Source organism: Colobus angolensis, unplaced genomic scaffold, assembly GCF_000951035.1.
Source record: "Colobus angolensis palliatus isolate OR3802 unplaced genomic scaffold, Cang.pa_1.0 Scaffold616, whole genome shotgun sequence".
Classification (NCBI taxonomy): domain Eukaryota; kingdom Metazoa; phylum Chordata; class Mammalia; order Primates; family Cercopithecidae; genus Colobus; species Colobus angolensis.
The window spans coordinates 51,331-57,374 of NW_012119777.1; the positions used below are offsets into that span (position 1 = coordinate 51,331).

General features: G+C 41.2%; 1 protein-coding gene across 2 annotated transcripts in view; it reads right to left on the reverse strand.

Annotated features, from left to right (window-relative positions):
- TRIM22 (tripartite motif containing 22) overlaps window positions 1-2,061 on the reverse strand; it is a 21,196-nt gene extending 19,135 nt beyond the window's left edge. Inside the window, exon 1 of one of the 2 annotated variants that reach the window (XM_011963587.1) lies at window positions 1,975-2,061. The gene's annotated coding sequence lies outside the window, so the exon portion shown is untranslated. The remainder of the gene's footprint in view (window positions 1-1,974) is intronic. The other variant, XM_011963588.1, reaches the window with a different exon arrangement.
- Between the last annotated feature and the right edge of the window lie 3,983 nt (window positions 2,062-6,044).

Genomic DNA, 6,044 nt, shown 5'->3' on the forward strand with positions numbered 1-6,044 from the left:
CAGTGGCGTGATCTCGGCTCACTGCAACCTCCACCTCCCAGGTTCAAGCCATTCTCCTGCCTCAGCCTCCTGAATCGCTGGGATTACAGGCGCCTGCCATCAGGCCCGGCTAATTCTTTGTATTTTTAGTAGAGACGGGGTTTCACCATGTTAGTCAGGATGGTCTTGATCTCCTGACCTCATGATCCACCCACCTCGGCCTCCCAAAGTACTGGGATTACAAGCCTGAGCCACCGTGCCAGGCCTACTTCCTTTATTTGACTGCGTGTTTACTTCCTTTTCCCTAGTCCAGAGTACAATCTCTTCCCAGTATTTAATGTTTACTGTATATCGAATAGTTTCTTTTTTTTTTTACTCTAGCTGTATGCTTTTGTTTTGTGAATTTAGTCAAAAATATTTTTTAAAAATTAATAGTACAGTTTTATTTATTGGGCCCTGTACTAGATTTGAGTAGACAATTAATAAATACTAGATATGGACCTTGACAAGATATACAGCACAGACACATAAGGAGACAGTTACCTGGACTTCTGAAAAGTGAAACAAAGAAAAGGACGCATCAGAATATGGGTGACATAGGCATCAAGGTACAAAATGCTCAGAGATAAGATCAAGATAAGACTCAGGAGAAATTACTAACTCCTTGCCTTAACTCTGTGCAAGGGAAAAGTGAGTAGGGAGTTGAGGGAACTCATGATGAAAAGGTGTACCAAGAATAATAGCAACTTCTAAAGCAGGAGCAGATACCCAAGGTTCGTGGGAGAACAAGTTCCCTGTGACTGGACCTTCAGAGACAAGTGACCAAAGTGGAGCTGCAGAGATGAGCAGCAGTCTGACCATCCCGCAACCTCTCTCATCAGACTAACCAGAGGGCTGCTAATTCATCAGGAAAGCTGCGGACAGCATCCAAAAAGTTACCAGAAGACAAGTAAAAGGATACGCTTCAAAAGGGCCTTCCTCTTGAAGAGTGAGTACCTAAGACTCCTTCCCCTCATACCCAGATCCAGATAAGGGCTCTCATCCCTGCTGAACCTCATCATGAGGTTGCTTTATGAAAAATGAAAACAGCTTCATTGCACAAGCTTCTTCGGGAGAAAGGAGGAAGGAATTTGCTGCCTCTGAATAAGAGAATATTCTGATCCACGTTGGCAAAATGGAAAAATCAAAATGACAGAATAGGAATGTGGGATATGATAAGATTTCTCTTCAAATAGCCTGATCAATCCTTTATTCTTTAATTCACAGTGCCCTCCCCCCGCCCCCCACTTCCCGTTTCTTCTCTTTTCTTTCCTTTCTGCTTTTGCTACATGCCCAGACATGCCACAGTACCAGGCGTTATCAGTACCAACTCACATTCCTTTCCTTATTTTGGAAGAAGATTAGTTCTCTAGCTCATGGCAGACACCCCTTCCCCATCTCCCCACTCTCCCTCACGTGCTCATCTTATCTAAAGAAAGTTAAAATGTTTAGCCAACTGGGTCTAGTTTAGATTGTGTGGCTGACTCCAGCCAATGGGGAAAGGGCACAGGGGCAAGATTTGCATCAGGAATAAAAACTTTCTTCCTCCTTTGTTCTAGTGTGCTCTCATGGTGACTGGCCAAGAAGAAGCACCCATCTACGCAGAAGTAAAATTGCTTTGCTGAGAAATCCTTTGTTTGAGTGCTCGTCTCCCTTAAGATTCTGAGCTTTATTTCCAACAAGGAAGATGATGGAGGTACCTAGATTGAAGAAATGAATGGTCTCTCTAGGAAACAAACAAGACTTTTTGCTTTTGCACACCTCTCTTGTTTAAAGGTTACCCCTCTCCCAGGCTCAATGCTTTCTTCCTCTGCCATTTCAGCAGACAGTTAACAAGCTGCCTCTCTTTGTTTACGCAGAGCAGCCTCAGAACCACAAATTAAACTCACCCAGACACAATCAACCTATTCTTCTCAAAGCCTCCCATTCTATGCTCCCACAAATTGCCCCACTCACCTTCAGTCCAAAGTAGAGGAGTCTTGAATCAGGGGAGAAGAGTGAGGGCAGGGCAGGAGCAGGTGTGGACCAGATTCACTCACAGGAGCTGAGTGAGAAACGAAAGTTAAGTTCTCAGAAGTGAAAGAAAATAAAGGAAGCTGAACAAGAACTTACATAACAATAAGCCCTGGGGAATAGTAATGCTACAGCATGTTCTAGCATCTGCTGTACCGGCAAGGCACTCAGTCACTACTTCCTCATTCTTAGTGTGGTTTCCTCAAGCAAGAATATTTGAATAAAAAGAATGTGAATTACAGTTATACATTCTACAGCTTGCCTGAACACTTAGAATTCCAATGCAGTCCTAAAATTATTATCGAGTTTATCTTATATTTAAGACCTAAGCAAGGAAAATAAAGATCCAGAGACTTGGGACCTAGCTTCCTGAAATGCAGTCTGATGAGGAAGATACTCAGTTATAAAGCTCTACAAATTTGGGCTGACAAATATTAGCAGCTGACATTGTGAATGGTAAAAATAAAATTATTTTTATAAATAAAAGGACCTTTAGTGTGAGCCCATTGAAAAAATGTTCTCAAAATATCATTAAATCTTAAAAGTCTATCAGTTAATTATCACTTCCTGCTCCTAATCCAGACAGGCCAGATGAGGATGGATTCCAGAGAATAATAGAGGTAAAACTGTGTCAGTGTCATGTTACCCAGCCACTGAGGCAGGTGAGGACATGGAAGTTAATAGATGATGCTGTTTAATTGTAATCATTCACTGAGTTACTCTCATGCCTTCATAATTTTTCCACTTTTCCCTGCTTCCCTAAGAAAAGTTTGATCACTTTTACACAATCAATTAAAAAGTAGCACTGAAACATGTTACGTGTCATGCACATAACTTCTGTGCCCTGTTGTCTATCATATTCTGTTTGTTTAACTGCATGTGCCAGATAATGCCATAAAAAACTGATAGAGGCCCATGATGTCTCATGCCTGTAATCCCAGCACTCTGGGAGGCCCAGGGGGGTGAATCACTTGAGCCCAGGACTTCAACGCCAGCCTGGGCAACGTGGTGAAATCCCATCTCTAAGAAAAATTAAAAAAAAAAAAAAAAATAGCTAGGTGTGGTCATGTGCACCTGTAGCCTCACCTACTGGGGAAACTGAGATGGTAGGATGGTTTGAGCCCAGGAGGTAGAGGTTGCATTAAGCCAAGATTGCGCCATTGCACCATAGCACTCCAGCCTGGGTGGCATAGTAAGACCCTGTCTCTACAAAGAACAAACACAATACACCACACCACACACACACACACACACACACACATACCCCAAAAAAAGAAAATGGCAGCTCATGGAGCTTCCATAACATGGATCCCTGACTGACATTATGGAGCATGGCCATCTTCATACTTTAATCAATGATACACATGTAGGATGACTGAAAAATCAATGTTTATTATTTAAATAATAGGTACTTTGGTATTAATTGTTGCTCACAAAATAATAAGCTAATCCTGGCTATAAATTCTTTCCTACTCACTTATATCTATGAGGACCTTATTCAATCAGTTGAAAGCCTCAAGAGAAGAAAAAACTGACTTCTCCCCCAGAAAAGGGAATATTACCAGCAGGCAAACTTCAGGCTTGAGCAATAACATTGACTCCTTCTTGGATCCAGAGTCTCTTGGTCCACCTTGCAGACTTTGGATTTGCCAGTCTCCAAAATCACATGAGACACTTCTCCAGTCTCTTTCCAAATAAATTCATAGTTTAGTGGTTCCATTGCTATGATGAACCTTGACTAAGACAGGCATGAATGCAGAGAAATAAGCAAGAGATGTAATTTTAGGTATATTCCATGTTTGAATAGAATATCTTGTTGACATTTGTAGGGGAGTGAGGGCTCAGTGAGTGAATGCGTTTTTTTGGAGTGCACAGAGTGGAGTCCAAGTGTCAACCACAATGGACAAAGTGAATGGACTCATTTATCCAGAGACCTTTTCTCTGTCCATTATTTCTTCCCTTCTCAGCACTTCCATAGATCTCATAGCCATCCTTTTCTCTCCTCTGCCTTTGAACATCTGAACTGACCTTTCATCCTGTTCTGATTTATCTCATGAAGTATTAATTGCAGCTGAGAGAAAGCAGTAGGAATATTAGGTCCTGACAAGATACCAGAAAACCTGGGCCAATAGGAAACCTGAATGCACCACACAAAATTTGTCACCAGATTTGAGCATGTTGACAGGTTCCGTATTCTAACTTATGCTCTAAATTGTAGAAAATATAAATTATTGTTGAGTCTCTGTGTTTTCTCTGTAAACCTTATGTATCCTGCTTTTCTGCTTGATGAGGAATCATGAAATATCTCCACCTTTGGGTCCATAGATGTTTAACATTTTTCTCCTCAAGAAAAGGAGCAAAGTAAGAGTAAATATGGTTAGAGTCTGAATAATAGGAAGAAAACAGAGAGGATATTTTTTAAAATTGTTTAAAATTTGTTTAAAAATTTACATAATTATTACTTTTTTTTTTTTTTTCTGAGACAGAATCTCACTCTATTGCCCAGGCTGGAGTGTAGTGGCACGATCTCAGCTCACTTCAACCTCCACTTTCCGGGTTCACACAATTCTCCTTCCTCAGCTTCCTGAGTAGCTGGGATTACAGGCGTCCGCCATTACACCCAGCTAATTTTTGTATTTTTAGTAGAGATGAGGTTTCATCATGTCGATCAGGCTGGTCTCAAACTCCTGACCTCAAGTGATCCACCCCGTTCGGCCTCCCGAAGTGCTAGGATTACAGGTGTGAGCCAGTGCTAATGCCACATAAGTATTACTAATTAATAATTAGTAATATTAATTCTCATTAATAACTGTAATTATTATTAAATGATCATAATTATTATTAATAATAATTATAATTATTACTATAATTATTACAGCCACATAATTATTACTAATGCCAGAAGAATATTTGAATTTATGTGACACAGCAGTTATCTTTACAGCAAGAATAGAACAGAAATGTGACATCAAGATATTCAATTCAATTAAAATTAGATTAATAGCTATATATCTTCATATCTGTCTCTTTAAATGTTACTCCTTATATACACCATATTCTAGTAAATCTGAGACAATAAAGAACAAAATGTAAAAACCCCCTACCTGACTTCATGAAACTTAGAGCCGGAGGGTACAGTGTGGAGGGGGTATGGGGTTACTGATTATAGGATTAAGTGATAACAGGCTGCCCACTACAGTGCTCCCTATTACCTTCTCCTCAGGCATTTTCATTTTCAAACTAAATACTCCTCTCTACCAGTGATCCTAGTTCCAGTGTGGACTTCTTGAGACGTTCCAGTAAAGGAAGGCTTAGAAGGGAGGCTATGGTACATGGACCACAGTTCAGCCTTTTGGACCAGTTTTGCATAGTAACCAGAAGAGAAGAGAGGAAGGCCTGGCCCTGCTCTGGGATGGAATAGATACTTTGAAAAAGACAACAGGGGGAAGTTGGAGAGTTCTTTGAAAGTTAATAGTTGAACTGCTGTCAGTGTAATAATGTGGTGTTTCTTCATGGCTCTCCAGATAAATTTCTTTTCTTTTTTTTTTTTTTCCTTTAGACGGAGTCTCGCTCTGTCGCCCAGGCTGGAGGTGCAGGGGTGTGATCTCCAGTCACTGCAAGCTCTGCCTCCCGGGTTCATGCCATTCTCCTGCCTCAGCCTTCCAAGTAGCTAGGACCACAGGCGCCCGCCACCACGCCCGGCTAATTTTGTGTGTGTGTGTGTTTTTTATAAGTAGAGACGGGTTTTCACCGTGTTAGACAGAATGGTCTTGATCTCCTGATGTCGTGATCCGCCCGCCTCGGCCTCCCAAAGTGTGCCTGAGCCACCGCGCCCGGCCCTCTCCAGATACATTTCTAGCATCCTGTCCTCTCTGGGTCTGGAAGTCTTAATAATATGACATCTCTTCTATCTGTACCTCCTTTTCTGTTCATAGGTCCTATAAGGTTTTTAAGTCCAGACCAGAAATCTACTGTGATTCTCTAAAAATCATTAACTTTGTTCTTCCTTCTCT